General features: G+C 39.5%; 1 protein-coding gene across 4 annotated transcripts in view; it reads right to left on the reverse strand.

Annotated features, from left to right (window-relative positions):
* Window positions 1-25,817, reverse strand: part of LOC106056412 (carbohydrate sulfotransferase 11-like) — a 63,432-nt gene that overhangs the window by 18,538 nt on the left and 19,077 nt on the right. Inside the window, exon 1 of one of the 4 annotated variants that reach the window (XM_056012319.1) lies at window positions 8,243-8,470. The exons of the other annotated variants lie outside the window; for them this stretch is intronic. The gene's annotated coding sequence lies outside the window, so the exon portion shown is untranslated. Of the gene's footprint in view, window positions 1-8,242; window positions 8,471-25,817 lie in introns of those variants that run through there. 4 annotated transcript variants of the gene reach the window in all.

Raw genomic sequence — 25,817 nt, forward strand, 5'->3', positions numbered from 1 at the left:
CTAATGAATGGATACCTAAACAGTAGGGATGTGTTGTTACATGCTGTCTCCTGTTTATATCTAATGAATGGATACCTAAACAGTAGGGATGTGTTGTTACATGCTGTCTCCTGTTTATATCTAATGAATGGATACCTAAACAGTAGGGATGTGTTGTTACATGCTGTCTCCTGTTTATATCTAATGAATGGATACCTAAACAGTAGGGATGTGTTGTTACATGCTGTCTCCTGTTTATATCTAATGAATGGATACCTAAACAGTAGGGATGTGTTGTTACATGCTGTCTCCTGTTTATATCTAATGAATGGATACCTAAACAGTAGGGATGTGTTGTTACATGCTGTCTCCTGTTTATATCTAATGAATGGATACCTAAACAGTAGGGAGGTCTTGTTACATGCTGTCTCCTGTTTATATCTAATGAATGGATACCTAAACAGTAGGGAGGTCTTGTTACATGCAGTCTCCTGTTACTATCTAATGAATGGATACCTAAACAGTAGGGAGGTCTTGTTACATGCTGTCTCCTGTTTATATCTAATGAATGGATACCTAAACAGTAGGGAGGTCTTGTTACATGCTGTCTCCTGTTTATATCTAATGAATGGATACCTAAACAGTAGGGAGGTGTTGTTACATGCAGTCTCCTGTTTATATCTAATGAATGGATACCTAAACAGTAGGGAGGTCTTGTTACATGCAGTCTCCTGTTACTATCTAATGAATGGATACCTAAACAGTAGGGAGGTCTTGTTACATGCTGTCTTCTGTTTATATCTAATGAATGGATACCTAAACAGTAGGGAGGTCTTGTTACATGCTGTCTCCTGTTTATATCTAATGAATGGATACCTAAACAGTAGGGAGGTGTTGTTACATGCAGTCTCCTGTTTATATCTAATGAATGGATACCTAAACAGTAGGGAGGTCTTGTTACATGCAGTCTCCTGTTACTATCTAATGAATGGATACCTAAACAGTAGGGAGGTCTTGTTACATGCTGTCTCCTGTTTATATCTAATGAATGGATACCTAAACAGTAGGGAGGTCTTGTTACATGCTGTCTCCTGTTTATATCTAATGAATGGATACCTAAACAGTAGGGAGGTGTTGTTACATGCAGTCTCCTGTTTATATCTAATGAATGGATACCTAAACAGTAGGGATGTGTTGTTACATGCAGTCTCCTGTTTATATCTAATGAATGGATACCTAAACAGTAGGTAGGTCTTGTTACATGCAGTCTCCTGTTTATATCTAATGAATGGATACCTAAACAGTAGGGAGGTGTTGTTACATGCAGTCTCCTGTTTATATCTAATGAATGGATACCTAAACAGTAGGGATGTGTTGTTACATGCAGTCTCCTGTTTATATCTAATGAATGGATACCTAAACAGTAGGGAGGTGTTGTTACATGCAGTCTCCTGTTTATATCTAATGAATGGATACCTAAACAGTAGGGAGGTGTTGTTACATGCAGTCTCCTGTTACTATCTAATGAATGGATACCTAAACAGTAGGGAGGTGTTGTTACATGCAGTCTCCTGTTTATATCTAATGAATGGATACCAAAACAGTAGGGATGTCTTGTTACATGCAGTCTCCTGTTTATATCTAATGAATGGATACCTAAACAGTAGGGAGGTGTTGTTACATGCAGTCTCCTGTTTATATCTAATGAATGGATACCTAAACAGTAGGGAGGTCTTGTTACATGCAGTCTCCTGTTTATATCTAATGAATGGATACCTAAACAGTAGGGAGGTCTTGTTACATGCTGTCTCCTGTTTATATCTAATGAATGGATACCTAAACAGTAGGGAGGTCTTGTTACATGCAGTCTCCTGTTTATATCTAATGAATGGATACCTAAACAGTAGGGAGGTCTTGTTACATGCAGTCTCCTGTTTATATCTAATGAATGGATACCTAAACAGTAGGGAGGTCTTGTTACATGCAGTCTCCTGTTACTATCTAATGAATGGATACCTAAACAGTAGGGAGGTCTTGTTACATGCAGTCTCCTGTTACTATCTAATGAATGGATACCTAAACAGTAGGGAGGTCTTGTTACATGCAGTCTCCTGTTTATATCTAATGAATGGATACCTAAACAGTAGGGATGTCTTGTTACATGCTGTCTCCTGTTTATATCTAATGAATGGATACCTAAACAGTAGGGAGGTCTTGTTACATGCAGTCTCCTGTTACTATCTAATGAATGGATACCTAAACAGTAGGGAGGTCTTGTTACATGCAGTCTCCTGTTACTATCTAATGAATGGATAGCTAAACAGTAGGGAGGTCTTGTTACATGCAGTCTCCTGTTACTATCTAATGAATGGATAGCTAAACAGTAGGGAGGTCTTGTTACATGCAGTCTCCTGTTACTATCTAATGAATGGATACCTAAACAGTAGGGAGGTCTTGTTACATGCAGTCTCCTGTTACTATCTAATGAATGGATACCTAAACAGTAGGGAGGTCTTGTTACATGCAGTCTCCTGTTTATATCTAATGAATGGATACCTAAACAGTAGGGATGTCTTGTTACATGCTGTCTCCTGTTTATATCTAATGAATGGATACCTAAACAGTAGGGAGGTCTTGTTACATGCAGTCTCCTGTTACTATCTAATGAATGGATACCTAAACAGTAGGGAGGTCTTGTTACATGCAGTCTCCTGTTACTATCTAATGAATGGATACCTAAACAGTAGGGAGGTCTTGTTACATGCAGTCTCCTGTTTATATCTAATGAATGGATACCTAAACAGTAGGGATGTCTTGTTACATGCTGTCTCCTGTTTATATCTAATGAATGGATACCTAAACAGTAGGGAGGTCTTGTTACATGCAGTCTCCTGTTACTATCTAATGAATGGATACCTAAACAGTAGGGAGGTCTTGTTACATGCAGTCTCCTGTTACTATCTAATGAATGGATACCTAAACAGTAGGGAGGTCTTGTTACATGCAGTCTCCTGTTTATATCTAATGAATGGATACCTAAACAGTAGGGATGTCTTGTTACATGCAGTCTCCTGTTTCTATCTACCTCGGGCGAAGGTGTAGACATCTTATGACACACGTGCGAGGCGGGGCTCGAGGGATTTTAGTCGATGGCACGCAAAGACTAAAATTAAACACACACACACACACTAGACTACTAAATTAGGTGTCTTTTGCACTTCCAGACATATAGAGACTCTATTAGGTTAAAGGTTGCATGTCTCTATTTCATGGGTTTCTTTCAAGTGGGTTCAATCCATTTAGTGAACTACGCACAATTTTTACATTCAAATATTTGAATTTAAAAAAAAGTTGGTAAAGATTTGCAGAACTGTTTTATCTAACTACACAATTCCTACATAATTTCAATATATCAGGTAAGTGCATGTGATTCTGAGGTCCCCTGTCCTTTTGGACTGGGAAATCTACCGATGCCGATTTTCATGAGAAATCATGATATGATGTTCCAAGGTCACATGGGCGTGGTATCTTCTTATCTGTCCCAGTGCACGAATACAGGTCATAAAAGGTCACCTATAAACATCTTCAGAGTTGAACGGCAGGTAATTACAGCACACTAAGTACCAAATGTGTTAGCACGACAGACCAGGGAGACGCCCCTGAGACTGTATCTTTTTTCTTTGTTCACGTTTGTCGTTTCTTTAATGGAGGATCCTGCAAGACGACACTAGCAGTCACAATTTATAAACCTTCAAGCGAAAATAAAATAGTGCGGCGTCAACATTACCTCATCACTTCATCTGTACAAATTACAACTTCTCAACAAAATGTATCTCTACAAATTACAACTTCTCAACAAAATGTATCTCTACAAATTACAACTTCTCAACAAATTGTAGGCCTATCTCTTCAAATTACAACTTCTCAACAAAATGTATCTCTACAAATTACGACTTCTCAACAAAATGTAGCTCTCCAAGTTACGACTTCTCAACTAAATGTATCTCTACGAATTACGACTTATCAACAAATTTATCTCTACAAATTACGACTTCTCAACAAATTGTATCTCTACAAATTACTTCGCAACAAAAGTATCTCTACAAATTACAACTTTTCAACAAAATGTAGCTCTCCAAATTACGACTTCTCAACAAATTTATCTCTACAAATTACGACTTCTCAACAAATTTATCTCTACAAATTACGACTTCTCAAAAAAATGTATCTACTAATTACAACTTCTCAACAAAATGTATCTCTACAAATTACGACTTCTCAACAAAATGTATCTCTACAAATTACGACTTCTCAATAAAAGTATCTCTACAAATTATTTCTCAACAAAATGTATCTCTACAAATTACGACTTCTCAACAAAATGTATCTCTACAAATTAAGACTTCTCAACAAAATGTATCTCTTCAAATTACGACTTCTCAACAAATTGTATCTGTACACATCGGTATATTTAAAAAAAAGTCAACCTATATTGAAAAGCAGAGATAAACATTTCCCCTCCCACCCACGTCCCGCCCCACCTTTGCTAAACATTGAGCCATTTTTACCTTACAAACAAAAAAACAAAATTTTTATATATATAAAAAAAAATAATTAAAAAATGAAAGAAAACGTTGTTTAGTTTAGGTGCCAGCTTCCTCTCGAGTCTGTCTCGTGACCATTCCTTACACAAAATACACAATGTTGAAGGTAACAATGGATCAGGACCAATGAACTAGAACGATTGGTCTCACCACATATTTGTATACTAGAAACATAATGTTGGATTACTGAACACAGATTTGTATACTAGAAACAGAATGTTGGATTACTGAACACAGATTTGTATACTAGAAACAGAATGTTGGATTACTGAACACAGATTTGTATTCTAGAAACAGAATGTTGGATTACTGAACACACCAAAGCTATTAATAGATATATGTCATCGGGTACCCACAGGGGCGAGAAGTCTGTCCGGTAGAAAAAAAAACAACAACAAAGGGGACTGTGGACAAAGCGATAAACATAGTTGGGAGAGACGGGGGATTAAAGTAAGAGGGGCAAACACATTGGCAGTGAGAGTGGAGGGAATCCAAGGTGGGGAGATATAAACACAACAGGATGTGGAATGTAATACAAACTATCTACGGGGAATCGGAGCTCCCGGTGCACGCATGTCTGTGGATTGAAATCTATCTCAGTGGTCAGATTATGGGGCACAGTGCCCCTCCAATCGAGACCAATCGTCATAGAAGGCCTCAACACTGACCTGCAACGTCGCAACCTGTGGGCAGTTTAGACTAGTAGCAAGTTGCTACGTCGTACAGACCCGTGGCATGGCAACGAGCTATTGGTCTCCACAGGTTGTGACGTTGCAGGGTCAGTGTTGAGGCCTTCTGTGACCATTGGTCTCGATCCATATTGTGGAACTGTCTGTCTTCAGTTCTGTCTGAAGCTTCCACTATGGTATCGACCATCACTGGATTGGGTTGCACAATATTGTGGAATTACCTGTCTTCAGCCTATCGTAGTTCCAAGAAACAGCATTCAAACAAAACAAAAAAAATGAATCTTCATGAACCTACATTGTATTCCATAATTTAAAACCGCCTGCTGTATGTTGTTAGGTTAGAGCACCCCCAGCGCGGAGACTGCTAGTCCGAAGGTCCTCGGTTCAAGTCTTGCAACAGTTTTCTCTCCGTTATTTCGCACAGTAACCTTATACTTTCGCATTGCTTCGCTGACCATTCGATCACAGACTTTCAAAAATTCAAGTGTTGTCTGAAAGAGTATTTGACCGTGACGATCATCGCTGTACGAAAATTAAATAACCGGTGTCAATCACTGGCCTAACTTGACAACATTTTCCGACCAGGTGTGTGTGTGTGTTTGTGGCGTCTGCTTACTTTGAGTGTCTGCGCTTTCCCACCCAGCCTGGATGTTGACTTCAAGCAAACGTCCTCATTGCAAGTCTCGCAGTCTTCACCTTGTAACGCCCCAGACACTAGGAATGTCTCTGAGCTAATGTTAGCAATGTTTTCTTCAATGAACTATTTTTTCTTAACGACATGTCTTGAGTTGTCAGCGGTTCTCAAATCGTTTAAAAGGTGGTGCTTAATGAAGTGTATATACATTGATGTCAGAGACTATATAGTCAGCTTTATAAGACGATGGTTTCAGCACAGAAAAGAGGTGGTCAGAAAAGAGGTGGTCAGAAAAAAGGTGGTCATCTCTTGTAAACAATCTCAACTTTAGTATACCACCTTGTCATTTCTCCTACTTCAATAAAATCTCGCTTTCTACCGCATACTTTATGATGCAATCTCGTCATTTCTCGTATACAATCTCGTCTTCACTCGCGTACAATCTCGTCTTCTCTCGTATACAATATCCGTTGTTCAGCCTTATGTTTTGGCCATTCACTTTTTTGAATCACTTGTTTCAAAATTATCAAACTGTTGACACTTTAGGTTTATCTTGTTCTTTTAAGCGGCACAATTTAGGTTCTTCCTCTGGTGACAAAAAACCTGCTGTTTTTTTTAGATCTCGCTCACACACAAAACAAATACATTGTCCAGACACAAAGAATAACAAACGAAAGGTGTCTGTGAGTCTATTCTGGCATTTGTTTTATAGACCGTCAACAAACGACGTAATCTTTTTTGAAGTAAGAAGAGTGGCCAGGGTGAACGTAGCACCGAACCAACAAAAGCTGAGAGAAGAAGCAGGTCTATCTGCAACTGACCAAACCCATGCCACGTATGCGGTCGGCTTTTTAAAGCGAGGATCGGACTTTACAGTCATCTTCGAGTCCATAGGATATGAGAAATGTGCTCACCTTCGATCAAGAAGGAGGAGCTCTATAATCTTCTGTTGGTGGAAATTCAACGCAGTGACACGCTTCATGACACATGATTTACTTAATGTAACCTCTTTATGAATACTTAACATACCAATTAGTCATGGCCTTGGTTCCTATACTAATGTGACCTATTAATGACTACGTGCCTGCCAAGTTGTCAGCGCCTCCTCTCGTTTACGTAATGATCATAATTTGTTTCGGTGATAGACAAGGTCAAAGTTTGACTTTTTAATTCTTAATACGTTATCCTGTTAGGAGTTAGCAGAGCATGGGGAGGTGGCCATGGGGGAGGGGGGCTCTATTTTTTTTTTGGGGGGGGGGGCCTGAAGTTAAGATAAACTTTCTGTCACGCCTAGCAACCTTGATGACCTATAAGCCAACTCGTAATTTAACCCTTTCACTACCATAAGCAATGTTAAGAGATCTCCAGGTGCCCTTAAACTTTAATCTAAAGTTGAGGGTCTGTGAATGTTTAGAGTTAAAATTCAGCCCTCCGACACCACCCGTTGTGCTCTAACGTATTGAAACAACTAAAAGGAGCTAAAGACTGAACAGACCAGCCCAACACTAGACACTCTTTCATGTCGTGACGTTATCAAGTAATTATTTAATCTCCAGCAGAAAGCCGGGTTACAACTGCTAGTTCAATCCCCATGGACGAACTTTCTTTTTTTCTTCTAACGGGCTCTAAAATCAACAAATCACGCGGACGTGTGGGTATGTGTGTAAGTGTATGTGTGTTAGTTTCTGTCTGCTGGCTGTGTGTCTGTACGACCAAGAAGAGACAAGAGCTACTACTCTGCCTGTCTTAGGCATTAGTTCTTAGAAACACGAGCCTTAGATACATGACTTTGATTGCAGACAATAATGAATGTCTGGGAATGAATGTCTGGGTTGTATTTTGTTTTCTTGATGTCGTTACCTACAGGTTGACGTTACGAAGGTTGACCTCACTGATAAAGTGGACGAGCGTATTGTGTGTCCAGTACAACGAACATTCTGATTTACTTAGAACTTGTTGAGGCCTGCCATTGATTTGAGATTTCGTGTAAGGGTTGGGGGGGGGGGGGATTGGGAAAGAGGATAGAGAGAAAGAGTAAGAGAGGGCGAGTAGAGAGATGGAGAGAGGAAGAAGGAAATAGAGAGAGGACGCGTGAAAAGAAGAGAAAGAAATGTAGAGGAAAGAAAGAAGAGGAAGAGTAAAAGATACAGTGATGGAGAGAGACAGACGCACACAAGAACACACACACACACACACACGCACTTAAATGCAGACTAAGTATTTAAAGTGTATCAGAGGGATTGGTCAGTTTCACCAAGTCAATCTCTCAGGGTCATTTCAAGTCAATATCTCAGGTCAATTACATCAAGCCAATATCTCAAACCAATTTCACCAACCTTATATATCAGCCCAATTTCACTAAGCCCACATCCTGAGCTCAATTTCATCAAGTCCATATCCTTACCCGATTTCACCAAGTTCACCTCTCAGATGAATGTTACAAAGCCCACATCTCAGGTGAATTTCACCAAGCCCACATCTCAGCCTCTCGGCAATGTCCGAATAAATGCCCCTGAGTAATGTAGCTATTGACACGAGCTCACCGGACAGTCCAGTACTGACATGGGGGGGGGGGGGGGCTAGATAATGTCACCCCTCTCCGCTTCATCGCTCAGTGTTCGAACTACTACTTTCGTTGGATTGTGTTGACAGCCAAAGGTCCCACTACGATCTATCATCACGTGACATTCAGATCTATCACAGATCCGGGGGAGACAAACTGGAAATATCAAAATCAATTATTCACATGCGAACGTGGCTGCCGCCATACCACGGGCAAAGTATGCGGGTAATGTATATGGGAAGTTGTAGTCGGTAATGTAAACAACTTCAACTTCATCACGTGACCCATAGACATAGTTCTTCACAAGCTCACTTATGTTTCACCAGTGAAAAGAAAATGATATAAAATAAAAATATATAATTCTTATGCAGTGGCGTAGCAAGGTATCAGTGGGCCCGGGTTCGAAAATATATTGGTGGGCCCCCTCCCCAAATAAGACAAATGTAGTGTATGAAAACAAAATCAAGTAGTTAAAAAAGAATATCATTATGTGTGATCTATTTAGGGCGCCATAGAAAGAAATAGTCTTAAAACTCAATGTTGATACAACTTCTTAATAGTATTAAATGAATTTCTTAAATAATTTTTGTTTTATCATAACTTCGAGAATGTGTATCACCAGCAAAGTAAGACATAACATGCATGCTGTGATACTGTCTTGAAAGCTTGATGATCAGATGTAGTTGTATATGATAAAAAAAACAACAACAACCAAATCTCGTATTGTACACAGACTTGACATGCCATTATGGAAGGCTTATGAAGGATTGAATCTCTGAACAATATTCTTTGCAGTATCCAAAGGGTAAGACGATACGACAAGCATGTAGACATGAAACTTTGGCATTAATGACTGAAACATGTTGACAGTTTGTGTCAAGTCTAGGAAATCTGTCATGCAATTGAGAATTGAGGACATGGATTGTTCGGTAAAATAAGTTAATTTTGAAAGTTTTCTCTGCCTCTTGAATTTTACCTGAACGGTAGTCAGCGGTAGGACTAATCAAACCGCCTTTCAAGTTTCCACAATAGTGTGGATCATTACCCCAGGATCAGTTGTTTTTTTCAGCAGCCTTATTTTTTTTTTTACCCCCTTAAAGTCATTTCTCAAATGACTTACTTCATTATAGATCTTCTCCAGTTGACTCACAGCTTGATGTAGATCTTGCTGCTCACGTTGGAACATTAGTGAGACACGATGATTGCACATACGTGACAATAGAAGAACATTAGTGAGACACGTTGATTGCACATACTTGACAATAGAAGAACATTAGTGAGACACGTTGGTTGCACTTACGTGACAATAGAAGAACATTAGTGAGACACGTTGGTTGCACTTACGTGACAATAGAAGAACATTAGTGAGACACGTTGGTTGCACTTACGTGAAAATAGAAGAACATTAGTGAGACACGTTGGTTGCACTTACGTGACAATAGAAGAACATTAGTATCGCATGTTTATGTTCCACTAAGTGCTGCAGCTTTCAGCGTTCTTTTTTCTTTGGGGAACACAATTGTAAGGTATGCTTTAGTACATCAAAATTATTGACTCTCAGTGCTGCTAGAGAATTATTGCTTGATGACAACCTTAAAGGTCACACTTTTTTAAAGTGTCCAATAAGGCATTGCTCTTCCCATTGGAATGCAAGAACCGCCGATCTTAAGATTCTATAAGCAGAAACGTACAAAGTTTTGTACCAAGTCATAGAAATCTGCAACTTCTTGAACCCAGTCGATGGAATCATTTAAATCTAATACTAAGTGAAAGTTAGTTAGTACAGTGAACAGTTCTGAAGACTTATGTTTCTCACAAAAATGAAAACCCAGAAATGACTGTAATTGCTATTTCTTTCATGAGAGATAACAAAACAATATCAAATGCTATTTTGATTTTTTTAATATGTTTTGAGTGCTAGAGAAAATAATGGTCGTGGCGCGGATCTCATCTCTTTAATTATTTTCGCGAAAACTGCATTGTCCAACATGTATATATGAATCTATTGGGCGAGTGAAGTGTTTTTTTTTTCTTTCTTAAGAGGCTCTTCCAACCATGGATTATACTTGGAGATCCAATCTAACACCACTGAGAAATGTACTTTGTTACTTGAGTTACCTAAACGATGGTGCTCGCGATGACCACAAAATGAAAGGTGGTTGCATGCTCAAGTTAAAGTAACATTCATTATGCGATAAATTACTTTCCTTCAGTAAATCTCTTGAACTTACTCACTGTTTATGTCATTCATCGTTCGCAGTCGTTCATGTTGTCTGCATGTTGGGCAAGCTGGTGGATGATCCATTAATGGTTCGTGACGCTGAACTGTAAATGGAACCAATCTTATTTTCGTTGCATTTCCATGAACAACCAGCACGTTTGACAGTTACACGCATTCAGTTTTTAGGACTGGCACAACTAAAAGCTAGGTAGTATTACACCCCGCTATCACTTTTCATGTTGTAAATAAAGCTGCTAAAACCCCAACCTTTATTTTTTCCTTAAATGTCTTTTGGGAAATCCACATTAGGTCTACAAAACCTGTTTGACAAAAAAAAATTGCATGACTTTTAAGATAATTGTGTATTATTAGAAAAATGCCGAAAAATGTCTTTTGCTAGCTGGTGTTTTTCTTTAAGCAATGTAGTGGGATCCAAGGAAAGACAGTGCAATCTTTACTACTCATAGCAGTTCAATTATTTTGTCCACATTGGTTTCATACCCAAGTGCTCACAAAGGGCATCAATTGGTCATGAGTCGTTGGTCCAGGCGAAATGAACCTATTAGTAAACAGGCTGTGGGCCCCCTAATGGTCGTGGGCCCGGGTTCATTGAACCCCTTCGCGCCATGGATGCTACGCCACTGTTCTTATGCAAAAAATAACCAACCAGAATAATAACTTAAAAGCTGATTGCGCAGACTATTGAAATGAAATCATACAATTGAAAGTCTTTTAAATTTTCTTATTACATTTTCCACTTTCCTGTCGTGGTTCTAACTATTCAGAAATGATCAAAGACGATGAAGTGTCAATCCAAGAACTTCGGGCCATTTATAGGCTGCTCTGCAATTCAACAAACATTTATACAAACACGAAGCAACACAAACACTCAACACAATATTGACGCATGAAGTTTTAGTATTCCTTTTAAAAAATGTTTCAAATAACCCTTGACCTCTAGCAATCCTTTTTTGTTTTGTTGCTTTCAGATTACAAGTCCTCAACCTGCGTGACAAGTATCAATGGGAGCACTTAGTGAACTAGTTAAGGAGTGGCTTGAATTATCCCCCCCCCCTTTTTTTTTTAAAGGCCGATCTTACATATTTGGAGGACCTAGGCATAGTGAATTTGGTGACCTCCCCCCCCCCCCCCCCAAAAAAAAAAAAATAGAAAAAAATAAAAAATAAAACGCGAAAAAAATATTTAAAAAAATTGTTTTGAGTCTTGTGCGAGGCACCCAACAATCGGACAGGGCCGGCCTTACCATTGCAAGGTCCTATTTAATGGATGCTAGCAAAGCCCATCTACTAATTTATAATTTTTATTGTACAATAACAATTATTTTTACTAATTAGATCATTATATCGGACAAAACCAATAGCGATTTTTTTTTCAATTTCTAAGGCCTCTAATAATGGTAATGTTACATATTTCATGTTACATATTTTGGTGCACTGTGGGACATGTAGAGCACACTGGTCATCCACTGCACCCCAAACCAGCTCCAGTTGTCTGGACTCTGTTCTGCCACTGGATCCAGCTGGCAAAGGGCGAGAGAGAGAGTGAGGCTGATGCAGCGCTAATCTCCCTCACTTGAATAAATGCTCATGTTCATCAATCAAAAAGACCTGCGGCAAGTGGTAGGTGTGGATACACTGGCAGCCATAGCTACAAACCTACAGGTAGGCAGCCCAGACCATGTAGTTGCTTGCCAGTGACTGGGACAGGACTGGAACTCGGCAGCCGTCTGCGCATCTAAGCAGACCTTTTTAGGAATGCACTGCTTACCTCCTAGCATGAGGAAGGGGCTAGAAAAGGTACCCTAAACATTACCTGTCCCCCATGACCCTGGCCAGTCTCCCGCGACTTGCGGGGATCCCACTAATGCGGGAGAAACAAATCAAAACACAAACCTCAAGAAAAAACAAATCAAAACACATGAACTCGGCGCCTGGAATGTCCGCACTCTACTTGACCGTGCTGGATCAAACCGTCCTGAACGTCGTAATGCCCTCGTGGCAAGAGAACTGGCCAGATACAATGTAGATATTGCAAGAGAACTAGCCAGATACAATGTAGATATTGCAAGAGAACTAGCCAGATACAATGTAGATATTGCAAGAGAACTAGCCAGATACAATGTAGATATTGCAAGAGAACTAGCCAGATACAATGTAGATATTGCAAGAGAACTAGACAGATACAATGTAGATATTGCAAGAGAACTAGACAGATACAATGTAGATATTGCAAGAGAACTAGACAGATACAATGTAGATATTGCAAGAGAACTAGACAGATACAATGTAGATATTGCAAGAGAACTAGACAGATACAATGTAGATATTGCAAGAGAACTAGCCAGATACAATGTAGATATTGCAAGAGAACTAGCCAGATACAATGTAGATATTGCAAGAGAACTAGCCAGATACAATGTAGATATTGCAAGAGAACTAGCCAGATACAATGTAGATATTGCTGCCCTGAGTGAAACGCCACTTGCAAAAGAAGGACAGTTAACAGAAGTTGGCGCATGCTACACGTTCTTCTGGATCGGCAAAAAATATCGAGGAAAGACATGAAGCTGGTTTTGGCTTCGCGGTGAAATCCAAATTAGTCAACAAGTTAGCAGGATTACCAAAAGGCATAAATGACCGTCTAATGACATTACGCCTACCGCTGACCTCAAGGCGACATGCAACTCTAATAAGTGCCTTTGCAACAACTATGTCCAACCAAGACAACATCAAGGAAAACCTCTACTCGGATCTGAACTCTGCAATAATCAAAACGCCCAAAACAGACAAACTCATAATACTGGGCGACTTCAATGCCCGGGTAAGCTCTGACTGGAAAACCTGAAGTAATGTTCTGGGCAGACACGGAATTGGTCACTGCAATAGCAATGGTGCATTGTTACTAAAATTGTGCACAGCCCACAAGCTGACAATAACAAATACTCTTTTCCAGCTACCTCACAGAAAAAAAAAGACATCATGGATGCATCCCAGGTCCTAGCACTGGCATCAAATAGACTTCGTCCTTAACTGTCCATCAAGCATTAGCGTCGAAGCCATCGCACGCCTGGAACAAGTCCCAATAAACCACTCACTCACTGACTCTCCCCGGCTCAATGAAGTAATGACTGCAATATCCAACCCTTGAACTGGTAAGGCACCGGGACTAGACTCCATCCCTGCTGAAATATACTCACTTGGCAGTTCAGAGCTGACAGTTAAACAGAAATCTACCAGATAATGTGGGAACAAAAGAAACTACCACAAGAGTTTAAAGACTCCTCCATCATTCACCTCTAAAAGAGAAAGGGAAATAGGCAGTTATGTGATAACCATCGTGGCATATCCCTCCTATGCATTGCTGGCAAGATTCTGGCTAGGGTGCTATTTAACAGACTATAACACCACCTAGAAACTGGCCTACTTCCAAGAGTCAATGCGGCTTCAGGCAGGGTAGAGGCACGGTTGACATGATCTTACACTCCGCCAACTCCCAAGAGAAATATAGAGAGCAAAATTCACATCTCTATACTGCATTCATAGATTTGACAAAAGCTTTTGATAATGTCAGTAGTGAAGGCCTTTGGCAAATCATGTCCCAAAATCCAATTCGGCTGCCCGGCTCAATTCATAATGTTACGATCTCTCCTAATCAAGCCTTCTGTACACTGCTAAACACACAACACATCAACACAAGAACCTGACAACAAGAGCTCCAAAGAATATGGTACTTTAATAATGGTCAAATAGATAACAGCCAATACTAGACTATTGGCACACATTAACAACTAACAATGCTACACTGTACATCACGCTACTAAATTCTACTGTCACTATCTCTTCCTGGACTCGTACATAACACTTGAGGACTCCGCCAGGACCGACTTCATGGCCGACCAACAGTCCCGGTCTCCTCTTATCTTATCTTATTTAAAGACGTTACTTCAAAAAAGAAAATGATTACGTCCTACGCGTCATGCATTCAGTCATGCATATTAAACAATGACTTAAATTCTGCCAAGTCACTAATAGCCCTAGGGAAGAATGAGTATTTGTACAAATTTGTCCTAGCAAATGGGATGAGGAGTGTGCCTTTATCTTTGTGTCTTTCTGAGTATTTTATTAAATTTTGTTTTTGTATTTGAAGATTATGGTTCAGTGTTTTATGTATAATTGCTACTTTACTTTTGAGTCTTCTGTCCTGAAGGCTTTCTAAATTTAGTGATTTAACTAAAGGTGTTACTCTAGTCAAATGTGAGTATTCTTTTGTTATGAATCTCCCTGCTCTATTTTGTTTCTGTTCCAGTTTCTTAATGTTTTCTTGAGTTGAGGGGTCCCAAACAGAGGATGCATATTCTATTATTGGCCTAACCAAGGTTAAATAACATTTTAGTTTTATGTTCTTATTTGATTTATAGAGATTTCTTTTAATAAATCCTAATGCTTTGTTTGATTTTTTGATAGTTTCATCAATATGTGGATTCCATGACAGTTTTCATTTATTATAACACCTTGGTATTTTGCGTTTTTAGTCTGTGTTACTGGTTTGCCATGAATAAGATAAGTGGAATTAATTTGTTTTAGCTTTTTTATTACTCTTAATAACTGACGTTTTTCTGGATGGAAAGACATGCTCCAATTTGATTCCCATTTCTGTAATTCATCTCGCTGTCCTGTCTTGAACTGCACTGCCTTACACAATCTGTGTCTCTGGTCCACGCAGGCTTATGATGACCAACAGTTCATAACAGTACATGTCCCTTGCCCTTCGACATAGCACACTAAACTGTCTTTCTGGCCTGTGTCACATAAGTCAGCTGATCACACACAGTTAACCCTATCGCGTCGCCAATAGAGTTACAACAATAACAATTGTGCGCCAATTCCATGATAACATGCAAGCAAGAGTCCAAGACAATGGAGACTACTCCAAGCCTTTTCCTGTCTCAAATGGCGTGAAGCAGGGCTGTGTGCTGGCTCCAACGCTTTTCAGCATAATGTTCACCGCCATGCTGAAAGATGCCTTTCGCACAGAAAGCATTGGAGTTGGCATACGATATCGCACCGATGCAAGTTTATTTAATGCTCAGAGACTCAAGGCAAGGACCAAGGTAAAATACGACTGCATCAGAGACCTGCTATTCGCAGATGACTGTGCCCTAAACGCCGCAAACTAAGAAGACCTTCAAAAGAGCCTGTCCCTCTTCGCTAATGCTTGCAAACATTTTGGCCTCACCATTAATGTAAAAAAGACAGAAGTGCTGCACCAACCTTCTCCAAATAAAGCTGTCAAAGAACCAGACACTCTCATAGATGGCCAGAATTTAGCAAACGTCAAAAAGTTTGTCTATCTGGGAAGCACCATATCAACAAACGGCAACCTAGATGATGAGGTTGACTTCCGTGTCAAAAAAACAGCTATCCATATATATATACAGACGGATCGGCTTTCAAAGCCACCATCAATGCTGGTCTTGGTGCCTTCCTGGTCTTCCCTAAAATAAACACTTTGAGATAAGCGCACCCTGTGGCGATTACTGCTCAAACTTCCAAGCCGAAATTGAGGCAATTACCATATCACTACAGACAGTGGAAAACAAAATATATGAAGGAGTGCAACCACCATCAGATATTGTTGTCTTTACAGACTCCCAATCTACTCTGCAAGCAATTAACAGCAGCACCTCAAACAGCCCAAGAGAGATGAGAACACTTATTGGGATAATCCATCAGATGATATCAAAATTAAATATCAATATCACACTACAGTGGATCCCTGGACACATTGGCATCATGGAAAATGAAAAGGCAGATAAGCTATCAAAGGCAGGTTCATCTATGGAATAACCAGATAGACCTGTAAACTACCTCACCCTAAGGTCAATGTTAGTCAACAATCACAAAGAGGAGTGGCTCAACCAATGGGCATCAGGAAACACAGGCAGAGCCATGTACAAAGAAATGACTACGCCTAACAAACTGGACAGTATTCACTTCTTCCCCTGCTATGAACAGTCTACAATTTTCCAACTAAGAACAGGACACACACCACTATTAAATTACCACCTGAACAAAATAAACTCCACACAACTCCCCCTTTGCAGACACTGCGCCCACCCCTTTGAAACCGTAAACCATATCCTCTTTGAATGCCCCTCCCTAATCCACCTTAGGCAGACCCTACTTCCACTACAGCCCAACATAACCAACACCCTGTACGGCAGTGCTGAACAACTGAAGAAAACAGCACACTTTTTTTCCTTGGCACGGTCTGCAAAAGAGCTCAGCAACAATAAAGCTGGCTAGAAGAAGGAGAAGAACCCACCCATGCCACGTATGCGGCCGGCTTTTTAAAGCGAGGATTGGACAGCCGTCTTCGAGTCCATAGGAAATGAGAAATGTGCTCATCTTCGACCACAAAGGAGGAGCTCTATACATATTTCAAACTAAAGAATGTGTGGTACATAAACTTTTATAACTCTATTTACATTAGAACATTGACTTCTTACTAGCATTGATTCTAATGCAGCGTTTCCCAAACTGTGTTCCACAGAACCCTAGTGTTCCGCGAGGCCTTAATAGGTGTGTCCACGACCTACTGGCATTAACTAGTAGGCCACCAGGTGATTTAATCTCATTAAAAGGCATAAGAAAGTGTTCCGCTAAATACTCAGAATGTACGAAGAGTTCCGCTAAATACTCAGAATGTGCGAAGTGTTCCGTTAAGGAAAAAAAGTTCGGGAACCACTGGTTGTAATGAAATGAAACAACGTTGCTGGAAGGGGAGGAGAACAAGAGGGGGAAATGTCACTAAGCCGCCAAGGGCACAAAGCCGTGTAAATCCGGCGATAAAAAAAAAGTGATAAAATAAGGGGGGGGGTGTTTTGAGGAATACTTGGTATCAGAATACCGGTGTAGCTTGAGGACGTGGTGTCACAGACAGGATAATACATTGATGTCGGCTGCAAATGAAAGTGGCGCCATGCAGTCAGAGGATTGTGAGCTATTAGCATGGCAGCTAGAAGTGTGTGTGTGATTGTGTGTGTACGTGATGGGAGATCGCTACCGGAACTATGCAACAAGATTGCACCATTACTTAGCCCGCAGCTGCACCCACGGGGTAACACTGGCGTCTATGGTCTTATTTAATGAAAAGGCCAAAGTGGCAGACCACAGATATGATGAACAAATGCTGAGAGTCATGTCTCTATCAGCACAAAATTGAAAGACTTAAATGAGGTACAAAAATGAAAAACTCTACGCTTTTCACTGGCCAGATAGAGAGAGAGAGAGAGAAAGAAAGAGAAAGAAAGACCACAGATATGATGAACAAATGCTGAGAGTCATGTCTCTATCAGCACAAAATTGAAAGACTGAAATGATGCCTCACCAGATATTGGATAGAAACAGGGGTCTTGATGCCTCTTTAGATATTAGAAACAGGAACTTGATGCCTCATCAGATATTAGATAGAAACAAAGGGTTTGAGGCCTCACCAGATATTAAATTGAGCTAATCAATATCGTGCTGGATATCAAAAAGCAAAGCTCTTGAAGAGCACAAAACAATTAGAAAATAATTTGACTCGTACAAAGAAAAAAATAATAGTCCAAGGGTTCCGATAAATTCTTCGAAAATCGGAAGTGTTCCGTTAAAGAAAAAAGTTTGGGAAACATTGCTCTCTCAGTTTCTCTGCTTCTCAATGTCCCTCTCCTCTTGTAGTTCCTCAATGATTACATCTTTGAATAGAGCAGGAAAAGACGAGCCATTTTTCGAGCATAGTTGTGCATTGTGTGTAAAGGTTAGTGCGTTGTTGTTTTTTTTTTGTTTGTTTTTTCTGAACTGAGAAAGGGTGTCTTTTTTTTATTTTAAATGTACTCAAAAGCATGCTAACCAGATTAGAAACTTAAAAATATAGTATTATTAAAAGGTAAATAAAAAGGTATAACCCCAAAGAATGGCATACACACAAGAGTAAAGGAAGCATTACACTACTGTAGACCTTCAGTTATGTAGATATACTGAGTCCTCTCCGTTGCCATCTGGTCCTTGAAGTCTGCCATAAGCAGCGCTGGCACGTGCAAGACGGAAGTCTGTCTCATAATCTAGGTTGGCTTTTGCTAATATGGTACTTCCCAAATGTGGTTACCGGTCCTTATATAAAATATACAATCTAAAAGATCCTTCAAATTCTCGATGTTAATCTGCTTGATCGCGTAGTACAGTCTGGATACGCTAGCATGAGTGTCTCGTTCTTGTGTGTGTTTTCTTATTTTAAAAAGGGGGGACGACACCAATTAAAAAAATCTAACACCTTTTTTTTTTTTTTTTGGAGATGTTGAAAAGTGGATCTACGTTCACGTAATATACATTGTCAAGAATGGTAATAGATAAAGGCCGAAGATTCGTGAGAGGTCCTCGTGGAGTATTGTATTCAATAACAATGAAAGTTAATCTAGAACATAATTTAAACAACTGAAAGCTTTAAAAAAAAATATTCAAAAAAGTAAGCATAGAAGAAAAACTCCACATTTACAATTATATGTCTCAATAATGCATGATTTATTTCCTTTTTCGATGTCAAACAAAATAATTAACTAGCAATAACTCATTGACTAATTGTGTTGTTTTTTTAAGTTGATTCATGTTTTTTCCTTTAGGTGCAACAAATAATTGTGGAATGTTTCAACGAGGACAGATAATAACGTGTAAAAGTTTCAAAGGGGAAATAACCACAACATATTTAGCTAAAATTCTGAATACTGAGGGATACATTCCCATTTTTTGGTATAAGATAAAATAATTAATTACCAGTAGGCCCAATTAATTGACTAATTGTTTAATTATTTTTTTATTGATTAATATTTTAATTATTAGATTGACAGACAGAGTGAGTTGATATATGGGGTTATCTCGATGTTCTCGGCCATTGGCCTCGCTTCTAATTCGAGCGCCTTGAGATATGGACCCCACGGTAATAGGGTTGTACTAATTTACATCTGCTTAGATCTTTCCAAGACAGAAGTTTGATCAGACAGGCAGATGGAGACAAGCTTCCATAGGCCTAGAGTTTCAAGGGACGATAGGATGAATTCTAAGGACAACTAAGAAAGAAGAAGTCTAAATGAGTTTGAAATGTTATCCCAGATGAAGACTGTACTCAGTAACACAAGGAAGTTGACAGAACTCGCTGCGTTACAAAGTGGAGGCCTCGTGTCATTCCCTTTATCTTCAATTACTTTGACCAGTATTCAAACTCGTGACACGCACTTTGAACATCAAAAGAATGCAAATAGTATTTTTTTTTTTTACAATACCTCTATTCAGCTCAGAACTTCATAGAATCTAGAACCTGGACAGCTTATCTCAAAGACGGTTCAAACGATTTAGATCTAGACTAGATCTTAAAGAGTTCTAAATCAGAACATTAGGTCGTGTTAGCTCTAGATGTCCATATAATGAATATACCAATCAATAATCGCTCCAATATACCTGCCACGATGGCCGAACCAGAAAAAGGCTTTTCTTTAAAAAAAAAAAAAAAGCTGACAGTGTCACGGGCTCGATGCCCGACTTCAACAAAAAAAAAATTAAAATTATTTTAAAAAAATAATAATTTATATTTGAAGTTTAATAATGGAAGTATTGTCTTCAAAAAAGTATTTTTTAATGTTTTTCTTGCTTAATTTTTTTTTTTTGGAAGGGGAGGGGTTCAGAAAGTTTTCTACAAGTCTAGAGTTCAACTCAGCTCCTAGAAGTATGCTTGACAAAGTGGAATAAAAAGAGACGAATGATATTGGATGGATTTGTTGACATCGTTGTCATGGATACGATCATTAAAAAATGTATCCAGTTAGTTCCTCCCCCCTCCACCCCTACTCCATTATTTCCTCCGAGAATGCACATCGTCACCTCATTAGCACGTCATATATTCATTTGCCGCTTGAGCTTCAAGGAAAACAACTTACAAAAGTGTTGTGGTTCCCTATTTTGTAGTTTAGTGACTGTGTTGTGGTTCCCTGTTTTGTAGTTTAGTAACTGTGTTGTGGTTCCCTGTTTTACAGTTTCGTGACAGTGTTGTGGTTCCCTGTTTTATAGTTTAGTGACTGTGTTGTGGTTCCCTGTTTTATAGTTTAGTGACTGTGTTGTGGTTCCCTGTTTTACAGTTTCGTGACTGTGTTGTGGTTCCCTGTTTTATAGTTTAGTGACTGTGTTGTGGTTCCCTGTTTTACAGTTTCGTGACTGTGTTGTGGTTCCCTGTTTTACAGTTTCGTGACTGTGTAAAACATAGAATTGGTGCCTTAACCCCAATGTACTACTTGGGCCGGACTTAGACAATAGGGGGCCCTGGGTCGAAGTTAATTTGGTGTCCCGAAATGAAAAATAAAAATAAAAAACGTAATTGATTAAAAACGTAGTGTACTCCAAAATATAAAATAACAAAGAGGACGAGTTTCGCTACATCGTCTCTTGAAATAATGTTCTGAGTCATGTGCGAGCCTCCCCCTCCCCCCACGGTCCCCACCGAATCGGAGGCCCTAGGCGGCTGTCTAGTTTGCCTATGCATAAGGCTGGCCCTGCTACCATCTCCATCCTATGCTACATCTACACATGATCTCAAGACTCGAGCCCAAACTCAAGTCACCACCCACATATCTCAAATCACCACCCACATATCCCAAGTCACCACCCACATATCTCGTCACCTCCCACATATCTCAAGTCACCACCCACATATCTCAAGTCACCACCCACATATCTCAAGTCAATACCCACATATCCCAAGTCACCACCCACATATCTCAAGTCACCACCCACATATCTCAAGTCACCACCCACATATCTCGTCACCACTCACATATCTCGTCACCACCCACATATCTCAAGTCACCACCCATATATCTCAAGTCACCACCCACATATCTCGTCACCACCCACATATCTCAAGTCAACACCCACATATCCCAAGTAACCACCCACATATCTCAGGTCACCACCCACATATCTCAAACCACCACCCACATATCTCAAATCACCACCCACATATCCCAAGTCACCACCCACATATCTCAAGTCACCACCCACATATCTCAAGTCACCACCCACATATCTCGTCACCACTCACATATCTCGTCACCACCCACATATCTCAAGTCACCACCCATATATCTCAAGTCACCACCCACATATCTCGTCACCACCCACATATCTCAAGTCAACACCCACATATCCCAAGTAACCACCCACATATCTCAGGTCACCACCCACATATCTCAAACCACCACCCACATATCTCAAGTCACCACCCACATATCTCAAGTCACCACCCACATATCTCAAGCCACCTCCCACATATCTCAAGTCATCAACCAATTTCACGTATTCACCCAATCTCAAATTACTAGCCACAATATCAAATCACCACTCAATCTCAAGTCACCACCCAGTTTCACGTCACCACCCAGTATCACGACACGACTGTCACATAAAACCAATGTGTTTGACTCACACTGCACTTATTAACTAGGACAAGGCATACAATAATGGAGAAGTAAATTCATTATTTGTTATTCAATCCATTTTCTTGACTAGTTGATACACAGAATGAGCATCGAATGCACATATCGTCTCAATATTCACTCGCACAGCTGCTAGAGTATTGCTTGCAAAGGGAGATAAAAAAACGTGACATCAATGCCATGTCATGGGGAGGTAATCAGATGGTTTATCCAAGTCACGAACAGATTGTTTCCAATAATTGCTGCACCGCAGAGAAAATCGCTCAGCGGCACTTGCATTACTCAATAACAACAAAATATACGCAAGAACTCGAAAAAAAAGGTCATTTACTCGGAGAAAAAGTCATGAACTTGGAGAACTCTGAGGCCCCGCGTTAATTGTAGACGTAAATTATTCAATTAAACCATTTTATAACTTATACCTGGGTTTCTGAAACCTCCTGATTTCCCAGGAGCTACTGGAAATCTCCTGAAATTATTAAAATATCCTGAAAAATATACAAAATTGTCATCTTTAAGGCATAATCTACCAAATACCGCCAAAACTCGGTAGGAATTTTGGCTTATCTGTCCACTAATAAAAGGTACACTGCTTTCCAAAGCTACTTTGTTGCACTCAGAATATTTTTTAACACTAACCGTAACTGTGGTATCTGGTGAAAGAAGTTTCTCGCGCCTCAAACTAATCAAGAATTACTTGAGGTCAACACTTCACGAAGATAGATAGAACAATTTGGCAATTCTTGCTATTGAGCATGATCTATGCAGGAAACAGAGCTTTGATGATAAACTGTCTTGTTTCGCTACATGCAAGGCTCGCAAAATTTGATCATGATTCTGTACTTAGTGAATAATAAATGAAATGTGAAAACGAATTTATTTTCTAATACTAATTAAATACAAAATCTTAATTTTCACTTATTATCCTTATCCCTACCCAGACTGGGCCCCGCGTAATCCGTTTCGCATAGGGACCCGCAATTGTTAGGGCCGGCCCTGAAGACAGCCGTAAGCCTCACTCGTCTTAATTCTGGTTTGAAAGTAAACGCGATTTGAGTAATTTGAGATCTACATTTATAACAACTGTGTTCATCACTCTTGGAAATACCCAAGTGTTACAGATGGTGGAGTCTAATCATCTAATCTAGTCATCGCCAGCAGGTTGCGATGCATAATGTGCCATACACTCGCATGTATGCTTGGTAAATGTGCGCCCCCCCCCCCCACTCCACTTGATCGTCGTCTATCACAGTCAGTGGCGGCGCAACACCTGAATCTGGTGTGGGTGAGTTAAATTTTGAGAGGCCCTCTTGTGAAAAACAACAGATGTATATTATAAATAATACACAATTGAAACTGTCATGTTTTTATTTATAAAATTTTCAGGGAAAAAAAAAAGGGGGGGGGGGAGAGAGAACAAGTAATCTTCTCTTTATATATAATTCTCCTCGAAGCGTTCACCCGTCACTAAATAGCGGCGTATGCTACTCCGCGGATCGGTTAGTGTTTCATAATGGCCTTGGGGGGGGGGGGGGTTAATATAGGATCCCAACCTTCACAATTAAACAGCATTTTGTTCTTGGCTATCACTTTATTGAAAGTCTTTTGCCCCAATATATATATAATATGGATTTATTTGCCGGTAACTTATATACTTTTCATTTTTCAATCTAGTTTGTCGGTTTTGTCTGATCCAATCTCAAAATATACTCAAATACTCAAGGACATTGCCTTCAATGGCTCTACACTAGTGATTTAGACTCAATCTTTATAAGATGATTGTAGAACTCAGCTGTTGTGACCCGCCGGACAGATTTCTTTATAGGATAGGTGAAACTAAGCCTACTTTTAGAACCGCCTGTATCTACCGTGGTAGATTGCTCTTGTTTCAAAATCTATAAATTATTTTTTTTTTGCGACATTTTGTGCATTCATTGATATTTTGTAGGTATACAACCTTTTATTTGATCATCAACACATTGATTAATATCAACGGACTATGTTTACGCCTGCGCGAATTGTGTCATTATTTCCTCAAGCAAGAGTTGAAATGATTTCAATCTAGACTTATTGAAACTATTGGATTGTTTACAAAAGACTCTGAATCGTCAGTTTCCTTACTAAATCTCTGCATCTATTTTACTGTAAATACGTGCTGATTTATATTAGCGACCGCGTGTGATCCACTGCAACAGTCTGGGGTATTTACAGTTATTATGATTGAGCTTATATCTACAATAAATCTTTAGCAAAGAAAATGTTTGATAATCACTTCGTCATCCCCTCCCCTTTTTTAAACATTAAATAATTCATATCTATTGAAGAACGTGTTGGTTCGGTCTCATTGTTAGGTCGCAGTGTGCCTGTCAATAGAAGTTAATGTCTCTAAAACACTTTATGGCAGATTTAAAAGAAAAGGCATCACAAAGATTAAACATAATAAAACACCTAGCAGGAACATCCTGGGGAGCTGAAAAGAAAACCTTAAGACAGTTATACACTGGATACGTCAGATCTGTCATGGATAACTGTCTCTCCATACAAGTAGTCGCAAACAAAACCTATCAATCATCTTTAGACACAATCCAAAGCCAAGCCTTGCGTCTAATCAGTGGAGATATGAGAACTACTCCCACAGCAGCCTGTGAAATAGACTCCAATATTGAACCTCTTAAGTTAAGGCGCATTAGAAGCTATTGAGAGATACAGAAGGTTGGAGGACGATCATCCAAATAAATTACTAACACAGAGAAATAAGAAAAACAAGCAAAAAAAAGCAAAGCAAAGAACTATGATCCAACTTACTGACGAACTAGCCCTAAAACACCATCTACCCAATAACATAGAAAAAAATTACCAGATTCTCCTGGACTTAACTACAAACAAACAAACATTTAAAACACACTTAATAAATAACACTCTAACAAAAGAATCAAATCCACTGGAGCTCAAAGTAGGCACGCTCGAAACAATTGAAAGCTATCCAAAAGCAGCTATCCATATATACACCGACGTTCAGCCTTCAAAGCCACCATCAATGCTGTTCTTGGTGCCTTCCTGGTCTTTCCCAAAAATAAATACTTTGAAATAAGTGCACCCTGTGGTGACAACTGCTCAAACTTCCAAGCCAAAATTGAGGCAATTACCATAGCTTTGCCGACAGTCGAAAACAAATTATATGAAGGGATACAACCACCATCAGATATTGTTGTCTTTACAGACTCCCAATCCACTCTTCAAGCACTTAAAAGCAGCACCTCAAAAAGCCCAAGAGAGTTGGCAACATTAATAGTGATAATACACCAGATGATGACAAAATTAAACATCAACATCACATTACAGTGGATCCCTGGACACATTCATGGGAAATGAAAGGGCAGGTAAGCTTTCAAAGGCTGGATCATCTATGGAACAACCAGATAGACCTGTTAACTATCTCACCCTAAGGTCAATGTTAATCAACAACCACAAAGAGGAGTGGCTCAACCAATGGGTAACAGGAAATAGGCAGAGCCATTACAAAGAAATGAACATGCCTAACAAACTGGACAGTATTAACTTCCTCCCCGCAAAGAGCAATCTACAATA

This window comes from Biomphalaria glabrata, chromosome 15, assembly GCF_947242115.1.
Source record: "Biomphalaria glabrata chromosome 15, xgBioGlab47.1, whole genome shotgun sequence".
Classification (NCBI taxonomy): Eukaryota; Metazoa; Mollusca; class Gastropoda; family Planorbidae; genus Biomphalaria; species Biomphalaria glabrata.